Source organism: Macrobrachium nipponense, chromosome 8, assembly GCF_015104395.2.
Source record: "Macrobrachium nipponense isolate FS-2020 chromosome 8, ASM1510439v2, whole genome shotgun sequence".
NCBI classification, from domain to species: Eukaryota; Metazoa; Arthropoda; class Malacostraca; order Decapoda; family Palaemonidae; genus Macrobrachium; species Macrobrachium nipponense.
The window spans coordinates 98993414-99003413 of NC_087203.1; positions in this window are offsets into that span (position 1 = coordinate 98993414).

Sequence of the window (10000 nt, forward strand, 5' to 3'; positions counted from 1 at the left end):
TATCTTGGGGTACTAGGATCTTTTTTATGGGCGATTTTTCCATATCAATAATTAAGGACAACTGCACTTTCTCTTCAGTGGATTTCTACTCAAACCCGACGTGTTATAAAGAAAAAAGTATGCAAAGTCCTCGTAACTTAATCTGTGCTAGTTTTCTTCTAGTATCATCTTTTGCCCTCAACTTGTATACACTTTTTTTTTAAACAATCAGTTTCTTCCTCTCTCTCTGTCAGAAGCTGCTGATGATATATAAATCAACTGCGAAGGAAAATCGATAAATAAAGAGGTCTTATTACACATATTGAGTTTGTACCCTGAAACCATACAAAGTAAATCTATAGTCAGTCAAAAAAAGAAAGAAAAAAAAACTTTCATGAGGGGGAAGGGGGAAGGCGAGAAGGGGTGTATCAGGTTTCTAGCTTAAAGCCATACAAGAAACTCCTTTGGGAAATCTGTTATAATCTGCCGATAGATCATATATATTTATAACGTTTTTCGTGACGGAATAGCTTTTTTCCCAGCAAAGACTGCCTTTGTCACTTGGACTCGAGTATTAAATTTTGTGTGTTTTAGTTTTCTGTAGAAAAAGATGAAAGATGAAAAAATGCGTTACGGAAGTTCTAAATTGAGGAGTAAAAGTATTTTGAGATGAGATACATGGTTTACCTTGATTCTTGTCAGCTTTATACGTAAGTCGTGGAAAACATTTACGTATATCTGTAACATAGGTCATCCGGTACTTCCGTAAATGATACATAAGACACTGAAAGACTATGAAACCGATTGCGCGTGAGCAGAATATTTCAATTAAGGCCTTTGTCATCAAGTTCCAAGGTGCATTAGGATACATTTCATAAACCTCTCAATCGAGAACAAATAGAAAATTCTCTCTCTCTCTCTCTCTCTCCTCTCTCTACTCAGCAAAAAAAAAAAAAAAAAAACTTCTCCTTCTCCTCGTCTCTTCTCTCTCTCTCTCTCTTCAGAATATTAAAAGTTTTTCCTGTTAACGACCTCCTTCACATCCATTTCAGGTTGCAATCTCGCGTAATGTTAATGCAAGATACATTACCGCATTATGTTGCAAATTATGTTGGCTTTGATTTATAAGGTGTGTATTCTCCCTCGGGCCTGTGTGAGTTTCTGGAAAGGAATACAAGCTCACACCCACACGCGCACATTTTATATATATATATATATATATATATATATATATATATATATTATATATATATATATATCGTATATATATACCATACATACTATATATATATATATATATATATATATATATATATATATATATATATATATATATATATATATATTATATCATATTATATTATATATATACGTGTATATATATAATATATATATACGTGTGTATGCTTGGCCATTTTTATATACGTATGACGTATGATTGTATATAGTAGTGTGTCTGCGCGACAGGACATATTTCATGTTAACCAAGGCAAGTTATATATATAAATATACCTATATAATTCTTTGCGTTTCCTGTCATGTAAACAGTGATTCAGTGAACCTTTGTTCATTAAAGTTATGCATCTCTACAGTTGCTACTTAATTCAGTGTTTCAGCTGCGTCATAAGTTTCGTTGTTGCCTCCACATACGATAAACTCTCATCTGTTATCATGCATCCTTGCCTGCTCTGGCCTTACAGTAACATTCACTGCTTGAAGTGCTTTCAAAATTCAAATAACCCTTTGACTGAAGTTTATCTACCATTTCCACTAGACAGACCATGTTAATGTTATATAATTTCCTCATTTTCCATTCATTAACCTATATGGTTTACACTAGTACTAGACTTGATTAACTTATCTTTCTAAATACAAAAGCATCATGAATTATATCTTTTTTAACGTCAGTCGTAAATTTTGGCAATTGCATGTGCATTCTGAGTGGAGAAACCGTATGTGTATATATTTACTGTGTTTATAATACGCATACACACACCTTATATATATATATATATATATATATATATATATATATATATATATATATATATATATATATATATATATTTATATAAAGGAAGAATTACACTGATAAAATCGGGATATCTATACTGCCAACACTACTTCCAGTGACTTTGGCGCGTACTGGTGCCGCCAATTAGTTACATTCATAATACCTAATCAGTTATACAAACGACTTTTAACCGTAAGTTACTATGATGAACAGAAGCCCGTTGGAATATCTCCAGTGACCACAGAGAAGGCTCAAAGGATATGTAGCTACAATGTAATCATTCGGTCTATCTATCTATCTAATCTATCTATCTTATCTATCTATCTATCGAATGTGCAGTGTCTTGGACGTTTGGTGGCGCATCAATTTTGCCGCTCCACCTCTCCTCGATCTTTTAGCTGCTTTGTATTAGTTGATTTACAATGTAATCTCCATTCAAGCCCTCCCCGAAGCTGATCCAAGTGTTTTTTAACTCTTTGTCTACCTCTCGTCATCCTCCTTCCCCTCTATCCTTCCTATCGGTCTACATCTGCTTTGATTTCAAGTTTTTTCTTCTAAGCTCTACTTCTTCTCCCGCTAATCCTACCTGGTGGTGTACAATTTGGAAGGAACTTGCAGTTCCCATGCGTCAACATGTTATGCGTAAATTTAACCTCTTTCACGGACTTCTTTGGTTTTTATTGGTGGACGACCATTTACCAGGAGAAGTGGCCGACATTTAATTTAAATTGTGTAAACCTCCTTTCGAGCTGAAATGAGAGCAATTATGAAAAATAAGGTTCGCTGCTGAATAAGTAATTGATAAAAGCATTCTGGCGGGAAACGGAATCTAAACGAGATGCATAGCACGGCCAGTCCAGGTCAGGCCGTCCCTCGTCTCTGGCCAAGGAAGAAATCTGCCGGTCCGTTAATACTCTGGATTCATTTGCACGTTCCTCTGGAATTTTCTTTATTTACATGGAATTTGAATGGGAATGCCCTGGGTTCCCGCACATTGCAACACATAGGGAACAGTCAATGGATTTCTTTTTTCAGAAGTTTTGCCCGGCGCGAAAGGGGTGGGGGCTCGTTTGTGTATTGACATTAACGTGGCAAGCGCACATCCCGCTCAACGTTTATCGGGTGTGGCGTTGTGGACGCATTTAGTACGTGGTCTTAAAAGTGCAAATATAATAAGTTAAGGTTAAAAACGATTGAATATCCCCTAAAGACGGTTTTATCCTAAAATGGGCCTTTTTTTCAATTCGGAAACTGTTAAGGCGGAATTTTCATTTTTGTCATTTTTTGTTTTCATGGATTGCTTTCGTACTTCAAAGTTTATTTATTGTATATATTAATATATATATATATCTGATAATATATATATAATATATTATATCTATATTATTATTATATATAATATATATTATAATATATATTATATAATATATATACTTAATATTTGATATTTATATTTATATTTATTATATTATTATATATATATATATATATCTAATTATTCTTATTATATATATAGTATAATATATGGTATATTAATAATATACGTATTTCTATAGCTATATTTTTTGGGCACAGCGATTTTTGCACATGTAATTGTAATAAAACACATAGCCTTCTTAACCCTTTCTCGAATTCTTCACACTTTTTGGTTCTGCTTGCCACTATGAAGCTCATATCCAAATGCAAGAAATATGAAGTCCTTCTCATTGTTCGTTGGAGGATTCGAACCCGCCACAGTGCGTCAGAACGAGGTCTACGTGCCGTCCTGACCACGACCGTGGTTTATTACCAATTACATAAGGTGTCTGTCAAATAGTGGTCAGTACATTATTTTACATATTATCGTCTCTTGTTTCATTTTTCTGCAATTCACTGGGTCCAAATCCACAACTTTTGATTGTCATATATTGCTTTGAATGATTTCTTTGCTTTCCATTTTTATGTAATTTCTTTTCGTGTTCCTCGTATCCCAAAGGAGGACCTGGTATCAGTTTGGGATATGAATAACTGTTTTGTTTTTGTGTACTTTTTTTGTAAGCCACCTCCAGCTATATCGATTATATAATATATTATATTATATATAATATATCGACTATTATTAATCTCTCTATTATATATATATAGTATGTATGTGTTTGTGTTTAGTGGTTAGTGTTTGTGTTTGTACCTTTGTCCTTTTGTGTGTGTATATCATTTGTTATATATAATATTATATAATAATATTAATTTATATATTATATATATGAATTATGTATATATTATAAATTTTAAAAAAACTATTACTATATATTATAGTAATACTATATAATATATATTAATATTATATACTTATATATATTTGTTTTACATTTATTTGACCGTCTCGGTCTCCCCAGCAGTATTTAACGGTTATTTTATTTCTAAAAGAAGCAGCCATATTCACCCGTAAAATCAGCTGATTTCAGGCAGGAACCCCAAAACAACCCGCCCATTCCATAATAGTAAATTTCCTGCTAGAAAGGGGGAATTATAGACTCTTGTCAGCTTTATGGGACGTATCCCAAAGGGAAAGGTGTAGGTAGCCCTGGTAACTTATTAGGTGGCCTATGTCTTTAAACTCTTTTTCCTGTGACCTCTGCTGGCTGTATGTTTTTGTTTCCAGGATGCCCCTGCTCTTGGGGGGGTTGGGTTAAGCTGACCCCCAACCGACCCAGGTCAAACCACCTGCCTTCACTCTCAGTCTCCTCCGGTTTGTGACCATCGGACTGATGTCCCGGTCCCCAGCCAGACCCTGAAGACAAAGCCGACGCATGCATTTTCTACAAAGGTCCACTGATCCATTGGCATCCAGGTGTACGGTCTTGTGGAAACAGCATATTGGTCCAGTTCCTTACCTCCTAGTTGTCTATTTACTCCCCATTTTCAACAAATTCAAAATTCTAAGATTATCAAATGGAAATATCCCTTTGTTGTTCCTCCTCACTGCCTTGTGGCCCGCATGCTTCCCTTGTGGTGATCGTCCCATACAAATGAGTTCCATTGCATACCTTACAGTTGAAGCACGTAGTGTTCCTTTTCCCCAGTGTTTAGAGAAACTGAAATGAGTTCGTAACTTGTGGCAAGAAGTCCGTTTTTTTTTTTTTGTTTTTTTTTATCTTGTCTAATCTGGGATTCTTTTCCAGATTCCCTGAGTCACGTGTCCAAAGTCTTGGCCCCTTCCCGCAACGGTGATTGCTTTACCGCAAGACCATATGAACAATTTTGAAAGCCAGCCCTTTTAAACGGGAACCTCAATTTCTAAGCCAGCTATCCCCTTGTGGAGAGATATTTATTAGTCCATGTTGTGGATAAGTTGCATTTACTTTTACCAGGCTATTAAGCAGCCTCTTGTAAAATAAATAATGATGTAAAGTACTTGAGCTGAGTTTTTCTGGCAGATCCTTTTCCTCTAGAGTAACAATTAATACTATAAATCCTTTAAGGTCAAGTTCCAAGTAATTTGTTTCATGCCATTTTTCCCCTCAACTCTTTTCTTTTAAGTATTTGATACCCCGTTTAAGGAGCCCATGTTAAAATTAAACGTAAACCAATATATAGATATATAATTAATTATATGATTATATATCTATATTATATATATAAAATAAAATTTATATATGTAATGATATATATTAATGGATTGTATATATGAAAAACTTTTCCCTGCTCAGCAAATAGGACCGGTTGTTTTTCATAAATCTTGCCCTCCCCTTTAGGTTTTTAACAATACCATTGTACTTTGTAATTAATCAATTGTAAATCAACGACTATTTGAGTCATCAAAGAATCCTCGACCTTTGAACCTTTTAACTTTTCACTTGTCTAATTATGAAAAAGATACTGCTTTGGTAATCAATAAACTCTCGTATTCTTTTCCTTTTCCTACCGTTTTAGATATGTGGAGTTAAATTAGGTTTTCCCGATGCGCCCCTATTTTTTAAGCGAAGGAAGGATTAAACACTGGCTAAGACAACAAATCCTAATAAATAAACAGGGCTACGATATTCGTTAGTTAGTCCCTTTATTATTATATGCTCGCCGTTCGGAAAAGGTCCTCGCTCTTTCTCCTGGCAATCACGAGTCATTCTAATTCTGTTGGCTTTGAAGCGTACCCTTTTTGCTTCAAGCCCCTGCATAGTAACAAGGCGAGAGCGCAACGGTCCCTTTTTCAGGGCGAAGTGGAAAAAAGAAGGTTCGTTTGTTTTTGCTTGGTTGGGCAGCAAATAGGAAAACTGAATCTAAAAGCAAATCTAAAAGTAAAGTAGGAAATAAAATATCTAAATATCATCTTGGAAAGGAGAAAGAAGCCTTTATAATTCTTCCCACCTGGGGTAAATTCTGATAATTTTTTTTTTTGTTTTTTTTTCAGGTTGGTCTACAGATGGACACTGGACAGCAGTAATTTGACGAGAAAACGGTAACCATTGCCCATTCGTTATCGCCTAAATAATGATGTACTAAATGAAGTAAAATTTTGTCCTTGACAACAAGCAAGTCAAAGTTATTTTGGCCATGAACACGAGAGTCATTGCTATAATCCCACTTTTGAAGTATAGTTATCATCTTGAACTATTAATATCACCGCTTAAAATGCTTTTGTACTTTTCATAAAAGCCTGCTCATTCAACAGTTCTATAATATAAAGAGTCCCAGGCTCAAAACAACCCAAAGAGTTATTATGATAATCTTCATGCACGAAAAGCATAAACTTCGCACGATCTTTTTTATAACCCATAAGGCGTTTCAAAAAACAAAATAAAGGTGATAATGTTTAAAGGCAAGTGCAAACGGTTACAATATGATGATGATAACTAATCTTTAGAGGCTTACCGTTTTTCTTCTTTGGGAACGCCAAACGTCAAATTTTTATGTCTGAGAGGAAGTCATATTCCTCCCTCAACTTCCTGACTGAAAGTAATGATGCTGCTACTATTTGATAATGAAACTCGTTTATCTTTGTCCGATTTTTTGAGATTAATAATTTGTTAAAAGACCAGGCGTTTGCTGTTTTTAGGAATATTTTTTTTTTCCAGGATACCAAGCCATCATTCCATAAAACTTTTAATTGCATCGGACAATTAGTAATAAAACTTGCCCAGTCGTCAACAGAAACTATTGATAGGTTTTTGTTTTTAACATACCCATGAATTATATATATATAATATATTATATATATATTATATATATAAATATATATTCGTATATTATATATATATATATGATATATATTATTAAATATATATAAAATATATAATATATATAATATAATATCTATATATACTATATATATATATATATTTATATATAATATTTATATTGTTATATATATATACATATATATGTATATATAATTATATATATCTATATATATATATATATATATATATATATATATATATTATATAGATACGTAATATTATAAATCTAGTATATATATATATACATATATAAATCTATATATATAATATGTAATATATATATAATATATATTGTATAAGTTTGTTTTTGTGTGAATCGTGTTTGTTTTGGGCGGGCGCGTGCAATAGTTTCTTAAAATCCCTCTGGCTGCATCGTTTTACTATAAATGAAGTCTCTGGATTTTAGAAGCGACTCCTGGTGGAAAATACAGTATTATTGTTTCTAACAACGGAGAATTTTATTTCCATATCTTGCAGTTTACTTTCACGAGGCGACTCCATTTGGAATGGCAGAATAAAATTATACATGGCCTTGCTTTCAAATTGCTCATAATCTCAATAGTAACGTAACGCTATTTGTGGTTTGAGAAAAAAAACAAACGAACAAAAAGAAATTGTGTGGTCTCATTCTTTGAAGTGTTAAACGTTCATCCTGTTTGAAGTTTTTCTCACTTTTATCTGTTTTTATTTAAAAGCCTTTTTTTTATCATTTATTCCGTCGCATTGAACATTGAATTATGCAGCGGGAGAAATAATATTTACTTCTCATTTATTCGGTGTGGAATGTTTTCGACTAATTCGTTTTCGAAGCTTTTTTTTTTTTTTTCATTACGTGCGTCCATGATTGTATTATGAAGGTCAACATGAATCTGCAATGCCTTCCTTATCTTTTATAATCGTAAAATATAGGTAAATGCAGACTACTATGGGATTCAGGGCCTCTGTAACACGGTTTTTTCGCAATAACTTTTTATCTATGCATTTCATAAATATAATGCTTATTCAGAATACATATATATCAACACATAAATTTTGAGTGTATTCTGCACTACGTAGGTTGAATAAATTTGGCACTTATAATGTAAAAGAGACCTTTTTTGAAGACGGGGGGCCAACTTACTCAGAGAAAAGGTTTCGAACGCACTCGTTAAGTAACTTATGACATCATTTCTTCCCTCTTTCTCGATGGATGAATTGGCTATACGTACGAAGGCTAAACCTCTGGCAACAATGACACAAATTTAAATACAAAGCAAAGCAGTACACCTTTATGAACTCTGGAATCTCCCCACTGATAATTGTCATAATGAACAAACCAACAAATATGTTAATAAACATACAAAAACATTTCGATTATTAGTCTAACTCCCAAAATAAGTTTCCAAAGAAATTACAGTCTACTTTATATGGTCACATCAGATTGACAAGATGTAGGGAATAGTTGGTAATTACCAAAAACATAGTAGACAAGCTTGATTTGATAACTGCTATATCCAATGTCAAGCATTTTTTATTTATTGGCTATCTACCTATTTACTGAAAAAAAATAGCCGGTACCGTATATTGGCTTTAAACCTTCACCAATAATTATCGTCAGAATGGTGACTTCATGAGGCCCCACCCCACTTTCGCCTCGTTATAATTCAAGATAACACTGAAGGCTACCATGGGCATTGTTGGATTAGAAAATTTAACTTCTGGCTATAAACTCATTTCTCGAGTAGTTGTAAGAAGTGCTAAATGATCCTCAAGGATCCCAGCAGTTGGTCTAAACGTTTAATTCATGTATATTACTGCTATACTGTTGCGGCACTACTGCTACAGTAGTATTACTATGCTAGCACTGATACCCCACCCACATCTATGTATCGTTCCGCCATTCATAAAGTCTTTGGGTTTCAGAGCCGATGGCATTTCTGTCTGGTGGATGGGCGGGGCAACATTTAGTCAAATGGTGTTTGTTTTACCTTGCTTACGTAATGAATGTTTTTTCGACTCTTGGCTCGTAATCATTGGCCATGGCGTCGGCTAGTTCATTTTTTACTCTATAAAAATCAAAACTATCGGGTTTAGGTTATTGACAATGCTGACAAAATTTGTGTGTGGTTGTAAAATATACATATGTCAACTTTCAGCTACATCGATGCTTTGACAAGGAGCAAAGTCCAAAAACCGTGTTACAGAGACCCTGAATCTCATAGTAGTCTCCAGAAATATGTTTTAGAGTGGAGCTAAACTACCTTAAATTAGTGGACAATAGATATACTTTTTTGTAACGTAAAGCAAAGTAGAGACGAAACATTCGTAATTGAGAGTAACAATTTATCTGATATTACTTTTTTGTGCATTTACTGCATGGAATACGTAAAAACTTTTATCTTCTAAACCACCGAAGTGTTGTTAGTACCTCATTGGTTGTTTCTGTGTGAATTCGGTACCCGCCACCTGTTCCACCAGTAGTTCATTGACAATTTCTCCGTCGCCGTGGTTTCCATTGCCATTGGTGGTTTTCCCAGAGCTTTAGTTCTCTGCGTAAAGTTGTCTGATCACTGTTCTTGCTGATACTGCTTCTCATGATTCTCACAGTATGATTAGATGTTATGAAGTACTCTTGGGTAATACGAATGGGAGAGCATCCCCCATTATTGACTCTATTACATCCAGATTTACAGAAATTACTCCAAGTTGAGGTGTTAGACATATTATACAGCAAAGAGTTTGTTTAGACCTAATTCTAAACTGATGGACACGGTGTCAGGCCTACTTGTGTATCAGTTAATGAGAAAGATAT